Here is a 22303-nt window from a genome sequence, read left to right as displayed (position 1 = left end):
TGTCATTTCTCGATAATATATTAAATATATATAAAATGTTTGATATATCTCTATATTTAGATTATAAATAGCATGAACGTATGTCCGCAAATAGGTTTCTGCCTACTATATGTATCGAACAAACGGGAGATCTAAGTGAAACATCATTATCGTTGAAATATATTTACATTGTAAATGTATCCCTCGAAAACTGAACGGCTCGATACATTATACTACACGTAGATACACGCACGTTCCCCTTTTACCACCTACGTACATATAAATCAATTCCATTTATCTGCACGATCTTATCTATAGGTTTCCATTAGGAAAGAAAACGATCGATTTCTTATTAACGCGTAAGCTAGATCGGATTTATTTATTTGCGGTCGTCTAACTAAACTACGACCGACATCACAGTCACCGGATTTGATAATCCTAATATCCATTATCGCAGCCAAGTGATAGAAATGGAAAAAGAGAAACCTGAAACAAAACTGGAATCCAAAGGTTCTTTGCGAAATTTTGTTCAGAGAATATTCAACCAATATTTATTTCAAAAGATGTAATTATTAGCGTTTAAGTTGTAGAGATTCTAAAAAAAAAACAATTTACTTAAAAACCATAATTTATTCCAAGTAAAAAACCACAACGATGTGACAGCGTGACAATGTTACTTCGTAAAATATTTTCGAAAAAAACAAAGTTCGAAGGTCGTGGTTTACCTCGAGCGTTTGTTAAACGATAATATCGTGGTCCGAGTTAACGTCACAGGGAGATAGCTCGTTGTCTATAGGCCGATGTCTCCTTCTCTTCCTTCTTTTCCTCCTTCTTACCCTCTTCCTAGCACTCAAGCCGACACAAATTACCGTTATTTGCTTATCCCCACCGGTCGTCTCACTTTCTCAACGCCCTTTGCTTCTTTGCTAGAGAAAATTTATAGACCATTTTTCTTAAAGAGAATGAAAAAATTTCTAATCTAAATGCTGAACGACTGAAACGTGCCTATAATTTAAAAAAAAGAAAAGAAATTACTGAGACAAATTCCTCGTTTAATTAGATATAATTAAAATTATTAATTAAACGGTATTAAGGATTATATTTACAAAAAAAAAATATATATATATATTTTCTTATTAATTTACTTCACAGGTGATCACTGCCAGAAAGAAGAAGAAGAAGAGAGTGAGATTCGAAGTTACCCCCCTCGAAGCAACGAGGACAGCTCTTGGTTGGTAGATGCACCGTAGCGAATTAACGTTAGCCCCATAGCACCCCCGCGAGCATTATCGTCTTGTTGGCCCTCGCAGTCTTATTTATGGGCACTCGCCGTGTGCCGCGAATGCCTTCCCTCTACTTTCTCTCTTTCTCCGCGTATCTAATGGGCATCCTATTAGCCGCGGCTGAACTCACCGTACTCTGGTACTTTTCTAAGAACGGCTCTCTAATGTACCTTCGCTCTAATAGAATAATTCCTTGGCGCATTAGTCAGGTCTTGGCTTTAATCGCGATTGCAGAATTTATGCCGCATGCTAGAGAGAGGGCGAGCGGAGGAAAAAAGGGCGAAGTGAAAAAAGACAGATAGAAAGAGAGAGAATGAGTGAGTCCTGAACGAACTACGGCTACCATAATAATTGAATTAAGTGAATGTCGCTTAATGACACTCGTTACATTACCTTACCGATCGTAGTCGAGTCGCAAGAAATCGCGAATGCAATCGCGATGTCACGAACACCCGTGCGAGTAGAACGAAGGAACGTAGGAACGAACGAACGAACGAACCTCCTCCATCGTAACCGAGGTTGCTGCTGATGAAATACGATTTCGTCGTACTCGACGAGAGGATAATTGAAAATTATAAGCAGGGAGTGAAATCGTGACGCGGCACTAACGGAAATGCTCCGTGAACGTCTTAGCGCGTAGCAAGCTTAAGAAGAAGAAGAATCGAAAGAAGGATAGGATCGAGATGTGAGTCTTAACGAGAATCCTTTCGAACTACACGCTTCTTTCTTTCATTCTCTTTTTCTTTCTTACTCTTTCTCTTTCTCTTTTTCTCGCGTACGGACTTGTCATTTAATTTGCCTCTAGGGATTTATGGCTTCCACGAGTCGCATGGCTAATGGACAAAGCGTTTTCCAGCGGTAGAAACAAAGCGGCCTCGAAGACGACGCGTAATTCAAAAGAAGAAGGAAAAGAAATGGAAAAAAAATGTCGAAAGATTTTACAAAGGATCTAGGAAAGGCAAGAGAAAGAGAGAACGCATGCGAACGTAGTTCTCTTATGGGGAATCGACTGGAGTACGAAGTGACTAGTGGCTCTACCGGAGTAATTACAAAAAGATACTTCTTGGTACGGCTTCCATTTGTACGGCTCGGTGTTATCCATCAATTCGGATTCCGCTTAATCGACTCTCTTCGAGGAACTCGTTGCGCGCTAGAGACTCGGAGGCTTTGACCGTAGAACTAAGGCAGCGGCATTTACCCCAGAGACGGGCGTGTATTGCTCGTTGCGTTTCGTAAAACCGGTAATAAGAGAGGAAATTGAGCTTGAATCGAGGGAGCGACGAAGATAGAAAGATGGATTCCTCGGATGATTCGATTCCAGTGGATCGCAGCCCGCATCGACGTGGCACGGTCTTTCTACGCGACGAATCTTCACGGGGAAAAGAAGGGATAGGATATAGAAGAGGAAAAGAGGATCGAGTGGTGTAGAGTGGAAGAAAGATGAGAGAAAGAGGAGCGTACGTGGAACTAATTTCTCCCAACGGATCCGGGCAGGACGGGAAGAAAAGGTAGTAGTAGCAGTAGTGGTAGTAGTAGTACTAGTAGTAGTAGTAGGTGCAACGTGACGTAGCGCCGAGGAAATTACGGTAATCACGAACGGAGGATGTGCGCGAGGATACCTGGAAGAAAAAGCGACGGCAGCGGGAGGCCGCGAGTAAGAAGAGAAAATATTCTGGTGGTATCGGGACGTAACTAAAAGAGGGAGTTGGAGGGACATGCGATACTACTCCACGTTAGTTTCAAGGCTAGGTCCAGAAGGTAGTTCAAAGGAAAGAAAACTTTAGCCTTGAGCATCGAGAGTACGTATACACGTATACATAAGTAAACGCGAACAAGAAGGAAAGTGGACGGATCGACTTAAACATGCGCGTGCCTTAGCTTTGAAAGAAGGAGAACGATAGAGACAAGAATAAAAAGATATGGAGGAAGATAGTAGAAGAGATAACAAGGCGAAATGAGGGGAAAGAAATCATAGGGATTAGCGTGTTGCTGCCATGCGAACGGGTAATCCTGCGCTAATAGCGAACATTTCCTCCGTTGGTAAGTGATGTCGTTGATATCGTAAACGTAAACAGAGCAGCAGCCACTCGTAACTCTTCCGCCGGCTCGTTAGTCGACGGGAGCGTCGTGCTATGAACGTTCCGCGCATTTAAATGCCGTTAATGACCCTTTACTTTTGAAAGACGTTCCTTGCTACTACTTTTGCGAACGCTAATACTTTCGTCTTTCGTCGCACCGAGCGTCTGATTCAAGAATCTTGAATACGTTTAGTAAAATTGGTAGGCTGACTGTCTCTTTATTTAGCCCTTCACTGTACATCGTTTGCTGTTGTCGTCAAGACAAGCAGCGAAATTGCTAAGTCGTTTCCGGGATTGAGGAACGGAGGAACGACAATGGAAGAATTCTTGGAAAGCTGCGGAAAACAAAGCACGCGAGGAAACTAAGAAACATAGCTACGTTCATAGGTAGCTGTGTTCAATGTATGTATGCATACATGTATGTACAGTAGACGTATACGTTCGTAGTCGTAGCTGTTCGTTCCTGCAGTCGGTGATTCCGCGATGAAGCTGCAAACGGTGCACGTGGCACATGAATCACGGGACATTTGTACGCGCTGGCGAATTACGTTTCCCAAGAGTCACTCTCCACGGCACGGGTATGGCGACATCGCGAGGATCTAGGAATGTAGATTCCCCATTGAAAGATATCAACGCTTTGTACCCACGTAATGTTAACCACGCCGACGTACGATCCATCATTAAGCAGCCTACGTATACCTCTGTAGCTTTTCTCGCTAACGATAAACAGCATTAAATATTGGGACTCTTATCTAGCCGGAAGTGGAAGCTATTGTTAATTCACAAACGATCGTAATATACAAAGAACTTAAAATGGTGTTAAGGAATAAACGATTTACTTGGTCGTGAAGATAAGTGGGTTCGTTATTAGATGTAATTTCTCCTTTTTGAAATTATTCAACATAATATAAACATAAGGAAAAGCTCAATGATGTTTCTTACATCGACGCGATTTCTCTCGTCTCAAACGAGAAAGGATCTGGCGAGACATCTGAAGAGATCGGAAGATTTATCGTAGGGAACTTGGTCGATTCGAAGCGTTACCATCTAATAGAGCCGATAGAACGAAATTAGTCACGGTCGATCGATGATTGCGGGAATGGTACGGGACGTTGTGAGAATGGTAAAAGTACCATAATTTCCTTGCTCTCGCGCAGGATGCGCGCATGGCGTTGTCGCAAAATACAGTGATTTATCGACGAACCGAGAGTGGACGTAGGAAGGATCGCGTCAAAGCCGTATCGTTCTTCGTACCGTTACCTATATACGTACGTGCAACTTAACATCCCTTATAAAAAGAAAATTCGACGTCGTGTTTCATATCGTCCTTTCATATCGTCGTTCACGATAGCAACTTATTCGATAGTAACTTCGAATGTATCGCATCGCTAACCGATTTCCACGATATTGCGCCATTAAAAGTCGCTGCCGGTGTATGAGAATTTGCCTCGTCTCTACGACATTTACTAGATCGAAAGTCTATCGAGTAGTCTTGTCTGGAAAGATTAATCTACCCATTGCCAATGAGTAATAACCTATTATTAGTTATGTACGATGTGTCTACTTATAATCCGACGAGCGCCTTCTAATAATAAGAATCCTAATGGTACACCCTACCGTGATCAATTCTTAAAAATGCTTTTTGCGAAATCAACTCAATCAAGATTAGTTTTATTTTTATTTTATTTTATTCTATTTTATTTTATTTTATTTTATTTTATTTATTTATTTTTTTTTTTCATAGACATTTTCTCGATGGGCCACTTGAGATGACGAGCGAGCTAACAGCTTAACCGTTATATTTTTATACTTAATGAGTATAATTACCCGTCAAGCATTACGGACGGCTAATATTTAAAAAGAACATTATATTGTACTTTTATTTATCGAAGTAATATTTTAAGCGTTCGCATTACGTTAGATTATGTGAAACGTTTTATGATACAAAATGTAATATAAATTATTCCTTTGGTTGGATTGGATTATCAATCGTTTAACAAAATGCAAAAATATGCTTCGGATACCATTCTTACTCCCTCTTTATCCCTTCCTTTTCTTGTCCATTTTAATCTAGTTTTTTTAACTTCTTTTTGTGTACCTTATCTTCCTTTTACTCGTTCGAAACTTAATATTTCCGCATTCATTATGAAGCCTATACTTTCCGTCGGAAAGTAAAAAACAACTAAGTAAAATTTTATTTGGATCTAACTTGATATAGAAAACATTGTCAAAAAATTACAAATACATAAAATAAATCTTTCCTATTAAATAATTTAGAAGGCAGACAAAAATGAGAGAGAGAGAGAGAGAAAAAAATCAAAATATTACTAGAGATTTTATCATCTAGCTGACAAGGTTTAGAGAGACGTGACGAAATGCAGGACCTCTTGAGTCGGCTCCTAGAAACGATCTTGGATCTTGTTGAGCACGACGATGGAAGAAAGAGAAGAAATAGAAGGATCAAGGATGAATTTATAATGATTCCAATTGTACGGAGGATGCAGCTTCCTAGAGAAGGTAATCCGGCTTGTTGGATGCGCGCGTAGGTGCGGTTCTACGAGGATGTATCGTGATGATCCCTTCTTTCACTCTATCCTTCTGATCCCTCTTAACTTTTCTTCCTTCTGTTCTTAGGCCGATCAGATCCATACAAATGCAATCACGACGTTACAACGAGATGAGAACATGGTGGGTCGCGTTGTATATCTATAGGTAGTTCTCTTGGCAGCAATCCTTCGTTGATTCCGATGATCGTTTCTCTCAAGGAGTCTTTGCAACGAAGAGTCGTCGTCATTCGATCTCACATTAATATCATCTCTAACAACTTTTTGTCATCACTTCGCGACGAACGAAGTAATGTGTCCTTCATTCACATCACATTCATGTGATTTATTTGAAATACAATCTCTACAAAATAGATACATCAGCAAGAGGCATCGTGAAGAAGCAGAAAAGTGATGATAATCGTTAAACATCGTAGCAATTTTAAAGCTTTCTCAAGAAAGATATAAAAAGAGAAAGAGAAAGAGAAAGAGGAAGAGAGAGAGAGAGAGAAAATAACTTACGTATTATAGTTATCGACATATGGCTATTATCCGTTTGTCTTCCTATTTCACTTTTTTTTTTTCTTCTTTTCAGAATACATGCAATATATACTGCATATTCATGTGTGACAGTGTGCTTCATGGTACACATCACGTATTCGATATATCGCAATGCGACGTGCTCTTTAAAGAGCACGATTTGATTGCGCCTTATTTGTTTGATTTAACCGGCCTTAATAAGGTAATAAATAATTCAACCGATTTATTTTTCCATGCTACGACATGGAATTTATAACGTATATACCTACCTACCTACTTATTGCGAGTCGATTGGTTTGAGGAAGGAGTGAAAAAAAAACAATACAAAAAAGTCAAGAAAAGAAATCGGAGAAGCTGGCAACGTGCCTTTTTATAAGCGCGATAATTTTCTGCCAAGAAAATACGAACATCGAAAGGTTTTAACTCGTGCATCATGAGTTATCTCGAGATGAGCGCGCATATGGTCGCTATAGAGATATGGTAGGTGCAAAAATTAATAATTGCGCTTCGGATGGAAGATGCAAGTATTTAATGGACTTAGTCTACAGCTCTTTGCTTCGATGTTTTCATTACAAATGCTGGACACTGTTGAAAGAATAAAAATCAAGCTTTCTCATCTACTTGTCGTTTTCCTAAAATATGTCGGAACATTAAATGAGAATTTAATGGACGAAGAACGAGAATGAAAGAAAGTGTGAGAAGAGGGGGAAGAAGGATGAACATTTTATGTCTTTTAACGAGTACTTCATAAGGATTTATCTATCCGTAAAAATAACGCTAAACTTAAGACTGCTTCCAATAAATCTAATCGAGGAATTGAACTATTCTACGTGATTTTCTTCAAATGCGAATATTATATTCGATGAGTGATAAATGATTGACGATAGAATTTTCGTAATACTCTTCTTCGTTTCTTGGGGAAATATACTATTACTGATTATTTATCAAGCGATTAACGATGGAAAAAAAGAAATAGAGAGAGAGAGAGAGAAAGTAGTTCTCCTTCATTGGAGACGAAACGTTTGGTAAAAGGTCGATTCTCAGAACCGTCCGCAGATCGTTTATCTTTACTTGACTACAGACGCGTTGATTTCGAATCAATTACAACTTTCCTTCTTTCCATGTTCGTCTTCTTTTACCTGTCCACCTGTCCAAGTAAGTAGAAGTACACATAGATAGTTACATACTAAAGCGGAGAGAAAGAGCGGACAATGGGTGGCAACGAGAAATGAAATGCAAAGAAGACTATTAATACTATTATTCCTTATGCAAGAAGAGAGAGAGAGAGAGAGAGAGAGAAAACGAACTAACGTAATTCGGACTCTTCTCACGCTGCGGTTAAAAGCTTTTCTGACTCGGTCTCTAAAATACTTCTCGTAGATGCGTAATACGTGCGAAGGCAAAGAGTGGGGTTCTCGTTCAAGCGTGCGAGGGAGCGCGTCCTCCACCGTAGCACGAAGCTATGCAACGACCGTTGCTTCTGCAGCCCCAAGAGCCGACTAATGAACACAAAACATGTCAACAGCCGTGGGAAGTCGGTAGAGCCAACGCCGGAGTTTCTCATTCGGCTGGTGTTTGCGCTCTATCGAGGAAGCCAGAAAAGCGAACTACTTAACGGGAACATTGCGTCGTGCCATGCCGTTAAACTCTTTCACTAGTCTTCTATTTTCCTCTAATCTTTTATCTCTACTTATCTATTTTCTTCTCCTCCCTCTTTTTTTCTTTTTACTTTCTTCAAACGATATTTATGCATTTTTTATTTTTCTTTATTTTTATTCTACAACGATAATTACCTTTTTTATTGTTCAACTTATCATTGTTTGAACAAATATAAAAGTTAGAACTAATTTTTCTTTAATATTTAATAGAAAAGTAGCATCGCCGTGTGATTAACCTTCTTCGTGATCGAATTTTTTATTTCCGTACTGTAAAGGAAATAAAATATTATTTATTTTTACAACAATCGAGATTTATTTTCTAATTAGATAATTCAGTAATAATGAAATGTTCGGCATACGTGACAGAAAATGTGACGATGGTAAGATGTTTATGAAATATCTGAAATAAGGGCGTCAAAATAATAATAAAAAGAAATATAGATGAGTTGATAACAATCGATACATCAGGCAAAGTAAAATAATGTGTAAACAACGACACAAAGAAATACTCGCGACAGCCTTTCGGAGAATACAACTTGGTGAGGAGATAGGTGGGGTAACGGGAACATAATGAGCGCTTGGTGGACGTACGTCACCGTCTACTCGCGAGAGGGAGAACAATGCTATTCGGTTTCTTCTCTCACGCAGAAACACGGTCGGGTAAGAGGCAGCGACCAAGCAGCAATCCGTGCTTCCGCATCCTCCTTCGGCAAGCTTTGCCGATCGAAACGACTGAGGTCGTCGTACTTGCATCCTCGTCGATAAAATTTGCTCTTCGATGTCAACTTTTTTATCGATAATTTTTCATTAACATATTATTCCAATTTTATAATACATCGTACGATCCTTTTAAGTTCGTAACGTTAATTTTATATTGAAATAACATAACAGTAAGAGTAAATTTGTTATATTAGAGGATTATTTTTCGAATAGGTTTCAAACAGAGATCGTTTTCAAAATGGATAATAATATAGAAATAATAAAATACCAACACGTTGGTTAAGGCAAAGGACCCTTCTTCTTGCTTATTCTTTTTCTTTATCTTCTTCCTCGTGTGCCACCGGTAGAAATAATCGTTCCGCCAGGCGTATCTCTCTGCGGCTCGTAAATATCATCGAAAGTATGATACCGCTTGTGCTTCTACGATCCGACCTGTAAAACCTGATTGTGGCTAACGATAGCCAAGAACATGCTATTCAATAATCCTTGGCCTTTACCGTTTCTAAAATGAGGAAGGTACCTTTCGTGATTTCATCAATGTCTCGAACGAAGCTCACGATCGCGTGGATTTTACGTCTCTATGAAACGCCGATAAATACGTCCGAGAGAACGAATGTCATCGTTGATCGATCGTGATCGATCGAGATGTACGAGAATCGACTTTCTTAAAAGCCGAACTGATTGACTTTGCGAAGGAAAAAGCAAAAGAATTAATTGACATTTAGAAAAAATCAAGTCAACTTGATACAATTCTTAGAGGATCATTTATCAATGTTGTTGTAAGTATTAATAAGGTATAAAGAGAAAACAACGTTATAAAGTATCATTTTATCGAACGAAGAAAAGCAGATGTTTTGCAATAAGCATGGATAGTCTATTCACACTACAACACCGCTTGTGTTCTCTTCTAAAGTGGTTTAAAGTGCGCATAAAAGCGCATTCAATGAACGTGTAAACACGTTGGGAACTTCTCCTGAATTCCTGGCGGATAGTAGATTATCCATGTCCGTAGAATCACGCGAGAGTTTTCGTTTTTCCTTCGATAACAATTCGAGGCGATTTCAAACAAGCCAAAGAATTTCTTGTTATTTCTATCTTTTCTTTCTATAAGCTGATTGGCTGTTTTACACTATATAAACTTGGCGCCTGCAATATCTTCTATCGCCTTGAATACATTGAATTTCATTAAGATCATCCGTGAATATAAAATATAAAACAATACAGTCTGATACGACGAAATAAAGAAAGAAAAAACAAAGAAAATACTTCTTGTAATTAAGAGAGAGAAAACATTTCAAGAATCCAGTCGTAATCGAGCCTAAATCGCCGCAATTTTGTGATGCATGTAATTGCAAATTTCCATTAACATTAGTAATTGATACTAGTGAAATAATTTAAATAATCTTTTTATCTTTACCTTAAAGATAGTCAGCATATGTAGCGTTCGATAAAATAACATAACGAGAACGAATCTCAAATTTAACTTCAGACACTTAACACGACATTACTAGTTATTCTAATGTAATCAATTATTGTAAGAAAAAGGAGTGATACTACGATTATTTATTTGGATAACTTAAAGCTTGATCAACGCAACGTTCAACGAGCAACACACACAATACTTCCCATACGACTGCTATAAGTGTAAACCTCAAAGATCGATTGCTCTTTATTCTCTTTTATTTATTGTAAGAAATTATAGGATATTATGCGTTCACAGTATTCATGTATGTACATATGTATGTGGATTAGCGATAAAAGTACAAAGGAATGTTACTAGTTGAATGGCCGTGACGACATACCTCCTGATCAGGTAGAGGATAAACAAAACAGTCCAGGATAATTTTTCTTTATTCTAGTAAGCTTAATCCGATTAGGAATAAATATCAAGAGTTCTCGAAATATGCCTAAAAATGAGAGATTTCGATAATACTAATGGTAAGGAAGAAAGGATGCGAGTATTGACAAGAAAAATGAAGAACGAGGAGTCCCATAGTAAAACATGAACGAATAAAAACTCATTTTTAGAACACGTCTTGGAATCAATCGTTTAAAATTATTACAAGTGGATTAAATTGTTTACAGAAATATCATATATAAATGCAAAAAAAGAAATATAAAAAACCAAGAGAACCATGTATACACGTATAAAAGATGCATGGGAGAATGCAACTATAAGTAGACAGTTACTAACTATAATAAAATATGTAAAATATATGCTAATACATAAAAAAAATGTCTTTAACTGTAATAAAAAAGCAATTTTTTTTGAGATTCGTCATACGATAAGAAGCGCGCTTTACGAAAGTCAAATTTCTCTTAACGAGTCAAATGATGTTGCAAATACTTGAGGGAGAAGCAATGAATAATCTTTAGTAAGTGATTAAATTGATTTGACATTATTGGTTAGTAAAGGAAAAGTGCTATCGGAATGTTCTTTTCCGTGAAAGTTCTCGCACGCGGTCTGCCGTTTACAGATACCGATCTTTACTACCATAGATGTATACAGGGTGAGTCATGGAACGTGACTTTTCAAAATAACTCGTAAAATATACATTCTATGAAAAAATGTTTCCTGCATAATTAAACTAAATTAGGAGACAAATGTAATGGTAAAAAAAACTTTTTTCTAAGATCATTTTTTTATGAAATATCAAGGTCATCGTTATTTTTTTTAATGGAATGTCTAATTTTTTGGGGGAATTCTGATAAAGCATCAAATTCTGCATAAAAAACTATGATACTAGAGCCTAAGATGAATAATTACTAAGATATTCACAAATAAGTTATTCAGCATTACATTGCTAATTCAACAGGTCTGTAATCACTATTATGTTTATAATTAATTCATAAATCATGAAGATGTAAATTTAAAAAATATGCTCTATTAGGATAGAGAAAATTCTCTCTGGATGCGTGAAACAGATCATCAACACCAATAGAGCTTGAATGTTTGGTGTGGCATAATTAGTCACCAAATCATTGAACCTCACTTCATTAATGGTTCGTTAACAAGTCGAAAATACTCCATTTTTTTGTCTGAAACGCTCAAAAATCTATTAGAAGAGATGCCGCTACAAAAATGTTTGTCAATGTGGTATCAACATGACGGCTGCCCTGCACATTAGACCCATCAAGCACGACAAATATTAAATAGACTTTTTCCCAACCGCTGAATTGGACGTAGCAGTAAAATTAAATGGCCAGCTCGCTCGCCAGACCGAACTCCATAAGATTATTTTCTTTGTGGATTATTAAAAAACAAGGTTTATCACGAGCAACCAATAACGGTTAAGATTTGCAAGAACGTATTATTAATGCATGTGCGGCAAAAACTGCAGAAACGCTTGAGAACGTCACACGTTTTTTGATAAGAAGATTACAAAAATGCATCGATTGTAATGGAGAACACTTCGAACACTTGTGATAATAAAAATTTATTTGTGAATATCTTAACAAAATATTTCAGGCCCTACATAGTATCATAGTTTTTTATGCAAAATTTGATGCTTTCAGATCAGAATCTAGAAAAAAAATTAAGCATTCCATTTAAAAAAATAACGATGAAATTGAACGATGAAACTTACCCTGTATATATAATACACATTTCTACTTCGACTATCTTGATCTTTTTTCATTAAAGCATCGGTGTCGATAGAGTCGTTAGAATACTCTTATTATGATAAATAGATGAAATGCGACGAATACATTTTGAACGTTTGAATTCCATGCCACGGACTACCTACGATCGAACGTATTCGATTAATATTCTAATCTATGAGATGGATTTTATTTTATAGCTATAGTGAAGATAAAGAAGACGAGAGAAATTCACTCTTAATATTTTTTTCCTCCCATTAATTTTTTGTCTTCCTCTCTCTCTCTCTCTTTCTCTTTTTCTCTTTCCTTTCATTCCCACTCGATCCACGTTGTAGTTGCAACACACTAGCGATACGATAGGATGCATTGAGAGAAGAGTACAGGATCGTATCTCATACGTTCTTCTCTTCTTTCCTTCGCTTCTCCTCTCGGCAGATATCGCTCTCATACATTTTCATTCGACTTTAGCGCTCACAAGAGGAAGAAAAAGAGATGGATGCAAGGAAGAAAAGTAGAGAGAGAGAGAGAGAGAGAGAGAGAGAGAGAGAGAGAGAGAGAAACGAACGAGTGCTACAGCCGTATCTCTTACGAGTATCTCCTAATAAGGAGCTTTCTCTCTACTAACACCCTTTTATCGTCCGTATACTAATCGCAACGGCCTTACTAGGACACGCGATAGACTCACGGAATACTAAGTCTTCCTGTCTTCTTATTTTATTCTATTTTATTTCTATGTACGTGTAACATACATATATACATATGTAGTCATTCCAATTGGTTAACACAGTGAACAAGCGATCAAATGTTCTTTATCAATTTTGGATAACCATATGAAAATGAAAATATTTACGGTTAAGGGGATGGGAAACGTTTATCTAACAGTTAAAATTATATTCCACATTATAACTACGTTTATACGCTCGTTATAACTGATTTATGTTTAATATAATTGCGGCAGCATTCTCGGAACTTGTCGGTCGTACCAAAAAGTACTGGATGATGAATGATGGTCGATGGTAACCGCATGTCCGGTCTTGAAGAAGGAAAGAAGATGATGATGGGAGAGAAAAGCGGATGCGAATGAAGAACTGGTGGGATGAGTTGAACCGTTATAACGGAACTGAGCTCGAGCTTATCGCTAGGAATTTTGTTGGCCCATCATTTCTGCGAACTTTGAGAAAGTTTTCTTAGGATAGAGCCAAAGTTTCAGTCCCTCTCTCTTTCTTTTTCTCTCTTTCTTTTCCTCTCTTTCTCTCTCTCTCTCTCTCATTTCCTTCCAATTTTATCTATCTTCGAAGAATATTCTTTTTCTTCCAGCACGTAATCATAATTAATCATGTGACAGGATCAACGGCGATCTTTTGCTACAAATATTCTTATCGAGTCACATGAACGTTCTAGAGACGAGGCGCCAGTGATCGAGCTACGGAACTTTTTGTCCGAGCTTTACCCTTCTTTTTTTCTTTATCGTTGAAGCTTGACTTTAGCTCGACCAGCTTGAGCAGCTCACCTCGAATGAGCGAATACGAAGAACTGCTGCTGTCGGGATGATGAATTACTCGGCTCGTCTTCTATTTTCGTCAAAGTGCACGGACACGCTATGCATAGGCGATGTCACGTTGACGCGAAACACAAAGGGCTTCCTCTCCTCGTCTCGTCTGCCAAAGCTCGTGTCTCTGTCTAGGAATTTTCTCAGTTTCGAAACTTCCTTAAGACGTCATTCGCCTAGTCTGCTTGTATGTATCTATGTATGTATTTATGTGCATGTATATATCTATGTATGTAGAAATGCGCTAACGCAGATGTAGCTGAACATTCGCGCTCCAAACGAGTCGATGACATCAGAGGTCACTCGAGTACTTAACCTCCCTATTTTCCATAGTACGCTCAATTAGCACAAAACCAAGTGGCAACGTTGTACAGAGTTAAATTTTCTCGTTTTTCTGCCGACCGACGTTCTTTACACGAAAACAACACGTGTATCCGTGTAGATGACTGTTAATTATCAATACGCTGCTTGACGCCAGGCTGCGTCATAACTTCCGCAAGAAAGATCGGAGAGAAGGAATTGATATTCCAGGAGTGACATTTTGCCAAAGTCCTTCGAGAATTGTTCGAAAACTCTTTTTATCTTGAATAAGAAGGAACTGTCCTCGAGGCAAATGTTAACATCGGCCGTTTAAAAGTAATCAATCGTGACTAAACTGACCTTTCATTACTTTTATCCTTCCCACCTCTTTTCTTCTCTCTTCCCCCTGGAAATATCAGTTTCGTCAACCTTGAACTTAGGTTTTAACGTTCACCAGAGAAATGTTTGAACGCGTCACCTATTTCTTATTTAACACATATGTATGTAAATAGATACTTATGTATTTACTGATAAATGTTAGATACTTATGTTAGATAAATATCTTGATCTTCGTCCTTTTGTCTATACCTACTATAAATCATATTATATACATCATAATCTAATCGCGTGTGTAATATTCATTAATACCTTCCTAATTAGAAAATAAACAAATAAGGGAGAAAGAAAATAAGACGCCAAGAAAAGATTTGTCACAGGGGATACGAGATAAGTCGCTAATGGCAATCTTTATGTAAAACACAAGACATTCTACTAACAGAAGCCTGTACCAGGCGAGCTTATCGAAAGTTATTTACGTTGCGGTTTGGTGGCTATACCAGGACGACTCGATTGCTACCCAAAATTCACGCCCACGCGCTGCAACAGGAGCACCTGGTGCACTTCGGACTAACAAGAGCGAAAGCGAAGAGCTGACAAAATGAGATTCCGATAAGCCTACGCACGCGCAACACGGATTCCAAACGGACGTTCATTGCACCTTCATTGTACGTTCGGATGGAATGCTATTCATCTAAAGAACTATCTATTTTCTCTTAATTCTTTTCATTATACCTATCTTCTTCTTCTTTGTATATTCTTGCTTTCAATTTGTTATCACGTGATATCTAGCTCGATGACAGAGCGTAGAAAAAGTATCTGAAGAAAATACAATAGTATGGCATGATATTTAAAAGGAAATCAATTTCTCTCGAAGAGATCTTAAAGAAATGATTCTTATAGAAATTTACTCTCAAGAGTACATTTATAAATATTTTTTTCATTGCATCGAGCATCTTCTTTCGATGACCCAAGTAGTAGATACGCTTGAGAAGCGACTTCGAATAGGAAGAACTCGATATTCAGCAACGGAAATCTTGAGCGTCTAGCCGCACCCACTACTAAATTATAAGACATTACTACCATTGTGCTCACAATCAGTCGTAATATCCACCGTCAGAGCGTGTAGTAATCCTACCGACAGAACTTATGGCGATCGACCGAGCTCTACCTTATCCCCACTATCTCTGTCTGTCTGTCTGTTTATCTGTCTGTCTGTCTGTCTGTCCTCTCTCTCTCTCTCTCTCTCTCTCTCTCTATTTCTCTATCTCTCTTCTCTTTTCTTACAAGTATCTCAGAATTAAATATGTGTAGTAAAGTAAATATTTTGAGTGTCGCTTTGGAGAGTTTGAAATACCATGCGATTTCTCGCGCATCCATTGCGGATTATCATTTTCCATAGTACCGGACTCCAAACGCAAGAACTCGACATATACATAGATCGAGAATGACTTCAAAAAGTCGAACGGATATTAGCATGCGTTCTCTTCGAATCCTGAAAGTACGTATGGAAAAATCTTTATACAGGATGTGTCGTCGCATGCTCGTTTTCTCTTTCCTTGTACACGATAGAAACGTGACGGGCGCGATGATGATAACGCGTAAACAGATAAACGAGTATATGTTCGTTGCACGTGACCGCCCACCAGCCAAGAATCGAGTGATTCGCTCGATCCATGAGCATGCTTTATTCGCAAAACGATTGCAAAGAACGTCCTACGTTGAAACGCGTTAATATTTTATTTAAAGATACTAACGGGCCGAGTTAAACGATTCCACGTTCAGCTTATCTCGAAGCCTCTTTTACCTTATTATATCTTCACGAACTTTACATTCTGTTCTTTACGACCTTTTTTCTAACTATTTTCTTTATTCTAACCAGTCGTAGGTATCAATGAAGTGTTTAGATTTTACTAACGTACTAAACTTAGTTATATTGTTACAATAAACGTGAACAAGTAAAAATCACCGCAGTTACATTCTTTTATGTATCGAGAAGTTCTTTTTACAATAAAATATATATATAACCATTAATATAATAAGTAATATAACCATTAATTAGACAGATTGATGAAAGCTTATTGAGGACAGATTTATAACTTTAAAAGAATAGAAAAGATTTTGACGAAGAATTTACTAAAATTCTTTTTACAGATGTTCGCTCGCAAAACAGGTCTTTACTCCTCGTTCTCCTTTTAAAGATAATCGATAATGATCTTGATAAACATATTCCAGATGCCAAGAAACGATCTTCACGTCCTATGACCTAGAATGATTTAAACTCACTCGCAACAATAGATGCATACACTGTCGACCAAAAATTTAGGATAATAGCGTAAATTTAAAGAAACAGGATATTAATAAAAATAAAAAAGAATACCTTTAAAGTGACCGAGGTTGATTAATTTGTCAAAAACAACTTATTAACCGTTTAAGTACCAGAGGTTTTAAAAAAATACGATCGAGAAAAGCCGAACATCGCAATAGCGCTTTCTGAATGAGATACGAAAAGATTCAAACGACGCGATATTGCTCCTTTTATTTCATATCGAGAAAAGCCAAGCAGCGCGATAGCGCACGCCTTAATAATCTATGTTAAGAGAAAAAGATTTCATCTAATTTGTGTACAATGTACAAGAGGAGTTCATTTAATATATTTTTATAAACACCAATGCTTTAAATGGTAAATGTTATTTTCAATTAAATAGTTTGCTCTAAAAATTTTTCATATTTTTAATTTGTAATATTATTTAATGAAATACTATTATATACATAATAGATAACAACGAAATATACAAAATGTATTACTTGGATTATAAATGTTACCGGTAAAGTACGAAATTCCGGCATTCTACAGAATGCCAAGTCATTGTTGATAATGCCTTACGTTTTTAGGCAATGTAGGAAACAAAAGAATTGTTACGGACTTTTCTTAGGCATTGTACATAATACTTATAATTAGGCTTTCTACAGAATACCAAAAGCTATTTAGGCAATATTGAGAAGAATACATTATCGGGCAACAGGCACACACACATCCACCCCACACACACACAAAAGCGATCATGGAGCATAGTAAAAAACTAACTTTTTTTTAACAAATTTAACACATTGACTGCTACGCGAGTTTTTGTGCGCGGGTTTTTGAGACTGTGTGCGCCGCTACACTATAAATTGACTATGCGCACTTCTATAAATTGAAACTTACTCTATGCCGGTGTGTTATTATGTAGGGCCCACTGTTACTTATCGTAGTAGAAGATTATATTACGTTTAGACCGATATTCATAGAGATCACCATGGAAAATCTGTATCTTTTGTTCCTTATCATAGCGAAAAATAAGCACGTTTAGAACGAAATGTTTAGTTCTAAGAATATGCATTCTATTGAAAATCATTCAAAACGAATCGGAGATGTATTTCTTACTTCGCCGGTTTCTCATTTGTTATTCTACAGAATGACTAGGAAATGTGAGAGATATGAATACATTTCCTACAATGCCGGTTAGTTTTAGGCATTATCAACAATGCTTAGGCATTTTGTAGAATGCCGGATTTCGTACTTTGCCGGTAACATATACAAGAAAAGTAGTGATGCGACGTACATACGTCTCGTCAAATTGTGAATATGCAGTCAGTTGTCCGTATAGTCCAAACGCGCTGGATTTTTTGACATGAAATTTGAAGAGCGCGAAAGGAGCGTGTGGGACTTAAACGGTTAATAGCATATTTTACATTTTGTATTATTTTTTGTTATCAAGGAATAATAATAATAATATATGATATAATAATGATAGATCATTTAAAAATTTATATAGAAATCGGCAAGTGATAGCAGACTTTTCATCGGTGATGTAGATATAGTACAAAAATATAATATTTTATTTAGAATCTATTGTGCATACAGCATTAAACGTAATATCTTATTCAGCGTTAACATCTATTGTATTGAATTGTAGTGTAGGACATCATAATGAAGTGCGTCAAATGAAAGTGATCAGGATATAAAGAGATTCGAGTCGGAGAAGGAAACGTCTAGTATCGCAGAATCATCGCGAGAAAGGTGCGAGAAGGTGGCAGTGACCGATTGCACGAAACGACTATCCCTTCCTTCTACGAGGGCAGTGCCGTGTAGAACGATAACGTTGTCGGGGAAGCCACGTCGTCGACCAAGCGCGAAGGCCACCAAACCATTTCGTATTCTCAGCGGACAAGAGAGACAGAAAGAAAAAAGAGAGAAAGAAAGAGAAAGAGTGTGTGTCTTGTCTTTCTCGACTTTACAAAATACACGAGCGAGCTTTTCATCATTTCGCCTAATCAAAACGTGTCTTCGTCGTTTAATAAAAAATATCTTTTACCTGAGACATAAATGGTAAGAATTTATTGTCATTCCCTTTGTTTTCATATCATATACAAAAAAAAGCGTAGCAAGAGTAATACGGATCAAAGGGAAAGAGATATTTTTTATTTGAAGAAAACGAGTTAATCAAGGATGCAGATATTAATCTCGAAATGACGTAAAATTAATTTCCTACAATTTCGCGATTTCTTCGTTCGCAATCGCAAACTCGACCGATTATTATCGTACAGTTTCGACTCACGAGCCAACTTCGAAAGTAGAACTTAGATATAAGGAGAAATATTCACTCGTTGAAGGTAATAACGTTTATCCTGATTTCGTCGATTTATGGGTACGACTTAAGATTCGAAATAATTGATACAAGGAAACCTCAATGAAATGAATTCGAATGGACCGCTCGAGGTAAACGTAATGACGTTTGAAGCTTTGTGGAAGAGGGGAGGGAGAGTAAGGGGAAAGGTTCGATTAGTTCCCGCCTTGCTCAATACCTTGGGACCGTCTGATTTATGGCCCAAAATGTCGGCCTATTCGAGAAAAGAAAAAAGGAAATAAGAATAAGAGAGGGGAGGGGAAAAGATCGAAGGCTCTACTTCCTTCGTAAGGATACATCATGGAAGGAAAGAGAGAGAGAGAGAGAGAGAAACAGACAGAGAATCTAGTTAAACGAGTTTAAACAAACGATAATTGTTGAGTTAGACTCACGATTGCGATCGTCAACATTTTCCACGTATTCGTGCAGCTTCCGTTTGTCGGTCCCAGAACGAACAGTCCATTTCTCTCCTCTCTTTTCTTTCACTCTTTCTCCTTCTCTTGCTCTTTCTCTCTTTCTCTTTTCTCGTTCTTTTGGTACCGGTTTCTTACGTATCGTCGATTTCCTGCTGCCACTCTGGACTCTCCGACCAGTCGCCTGTCGCCTGTTGCATTGCCGTATATTTTTGCTCCTTTTCAAACGTGCGAACCAGCTTCCTTCATCCGTCCTCCCCCTCTTCTTTCTTCCTTTTCCCCCTTTTTCTACAGCTCTGCCCGATAACCGCTTCTTCGCGGAAAAAGTCGCGCGGTCTCTTTGCGAAACTCTTACTGGATTTCACGGGTTCGGAACAAAAGGGAAGACAGAGAGAGAGAGAGAGAGGGAGGGAGAGAGGGAGAGACAGAGAGAGAAAGAAAGCGGGAGAGTGTGAGCAAACTAACGTAACTCACAAACAGATAGGTCGAACGCGCTTGTAATCTTGTTCAAAATCGATTAATAAGCTGAAAGATGTCTTTGCTAAATCTATGATTACATAAATCGGCACTTAACGAGTCTTAAAAGATCTACCACAAACTTTCTCTATCTATCTCTATCTTTCTCTTTGTCACAAACGAGTAATCAACTTAGTAGCTACAATTAAAATTAGACAAAATCTGACGTTTTGTTTTTCGAGTAGACAATTCTCCCATAGGACAACGTTTTAAAGTGAAATAAATTCATCTTCACGTAGGAAGCAATTTGCACTGGAAACGATCAGGATGCTTTCTCCTTTCTTGGCATAATGCTCGATTCATCATGAGAGAGCGCATCATCCTATCGACGTATCATCAACCATAACTCAATTTTGATTTATTCTTTCGAAACGATTCTACTTTCATATCTCCTTCTCTCTGTCTCTTTTCGTCTGTATTATCAAAAGAGAGAAGCCAACCTCGTTTTTCCCTGCTTGTAACGATCTTAACCCGTTGCAATTTCTTACGTAATAACGAATAAAAGAAAAAGGTATCGATCGAACGAATTCACACAGAATCATCGGCACGTAATGCCGGTTTGCAGGTCCGCCGCGTAACAGGCCGCTCCTTGGATATCTCCCTTCTTTCTTTCTTTCTCTTTCTTGAATCTTCGTGCGTGCGAGACCTCCAGCACCTCTTTCTCCACCTCCTCCTCCTCCTCCTCCTTCTGCCTATTCGTTTCTACCAACGCTGTTCCTTCCTCGCGTATCGCATCGCAAAATCGAAGATGTACAAGATAGAATGAAAGAAAGAGAGAAAAAGGGAGAAACAGATGGAGATTGCGTGCGGTTTCACCGTGGATCGCCGACTACCGATCGACGCGCGAAGAGAGACCGCAAAAATGAAGCCATGATCGATCGGCAAGCTCGTATCGGCTGATTCCGGACCGCAGCTATTTCATGCGCGTCCAACTCGAAAGATCCTGCGTCAAAATCGATCGATCAAGTTTTACGGTTATGACTGTTCGTAGGAAATATCGATTCGAATGATTTACTATTGCTTTAGAAATGACTTTTCTATTATTTTATTTATTCGAAATAACTCGCAGATATCCGGTGTATTTTTCAAGGAATTTTACGACTGAAATCATTCCCTCTCTCTCTCTCTCTCCATTTATCTCACTATCTCTATCTATTTATCTATTTTTCTAAAGAAATAAATGTATAATCTCCTTAGAGTTGAACGATGATAAAAAGGTATCGCTGACGTGTTGTTGACCAAAGCTACTTGTCATGACCAGACGATCGATATCATGGGTCGCGCGTGTGTGTCTCTTTCTACGGACGACGATGTGAACGTACCCTTATCTCCCCTTCGGCAGTAGGCAGTAGCGGAGGCAACAGCGACGAAGATAGCCTTCAAGTTTGCAGCCTGGTAAATCAAGGTCGGCATTTACAGGAACGCAAAGCCACGAGAGAGGCACAGCGCGATTACTTTCGAATCGGGACGTTTGAAACGGCACTCATATTACCTGTTTAAAACATTGATTGGAAAAATGTCAGAGGTTTGAAATAAATCTTGTAAAAAGTTTACGGCACGTTGCTCGCTTTACGCGCGCGCGTCCTTTCCCTTCGACAAAGTAAGCAAGACTTTTTATACAATACAATGTTCTAGAAAAAAAAGTTAAGCCTTTGACATTTCCATGTACACTACGATTATTTTCGAGTGACCTCGTAATCGATACGGACGCACGTATCTACCTACATACATATACATATGCATTTATGTTTGCATATATCTATCTCTACCTACTTCCATTTCAATTTCATAATCTGATCTATTGCGATTATGAAACTTTCCGTAATAGTAGAAACTATTGAATTTACAGCTCTCTGCATCGCGAGATCAACAAGTAGTAAGAAATTCTACCAACGGCGGACCTCTTCGAATAAACACGTACCTATCTACCTTAAATGAAAAAATCATGAAAAATGTCTCTCTTTATCTGTCTTTTTCTCTTTTTCTTCCTTTCTTTCTCCCATTAATCAACGCAGTCACGCAGTGTCTACCATAATCTTTTTTGATTTCTTAATAGCCCTGCGGACAGTGATGGTTCCTTCTTAGGGTAAAAAAAAATTCGTTCGCGTATTTTTCCAC

General features: G+C 37.9%; 1 protein-coding gene and 1 long non-coding RNA gene across 3 annotated transcripts in view; one reads left to right on the top strand and one right to left on the bottom strand.

Annotated features, from left to right (window-relative positions):
• Positions 1–22303, bottom strand: part of LOC122521273 (UPF0489 protein C5orf22 homolog) — a 443816-nt gene that overhangs the window by 176102 nt on the left and 245411 nt on the right. The gene's annotated exons all lie outside the window — the stretch shown is intronic.
• Positions 1133–3172, top strand: LOC122521282. The gene is made up of 2 exons (XR_006304727.1): positions 1133–1947; positions 2068–3172. It is a non-coding gene; the product is annotated as an uncharacterized LOC122521282 (long non-coding RNA).

Source organism: Polistes fuscatus, unplaced genomic scaffold (genome assembly GCF_010416935.1).
Source record: "Polistes fuscatus isolate 324 unplaced genomic scaffold, CU_Pfus_HIC Scaffold4, whole genome shotgun sequence".
NCBI classification, from domain to species: Eukaryota; Metazoa; Arthropoda; class Insecta; order Hymenoptera; family Vespidae; genus Polistes; species Polistes fuscatus.
Note: the sequence above shows the minus strand (reverse complement) of the source record. Positions and strands in the feature narration are given on the sequence as shown.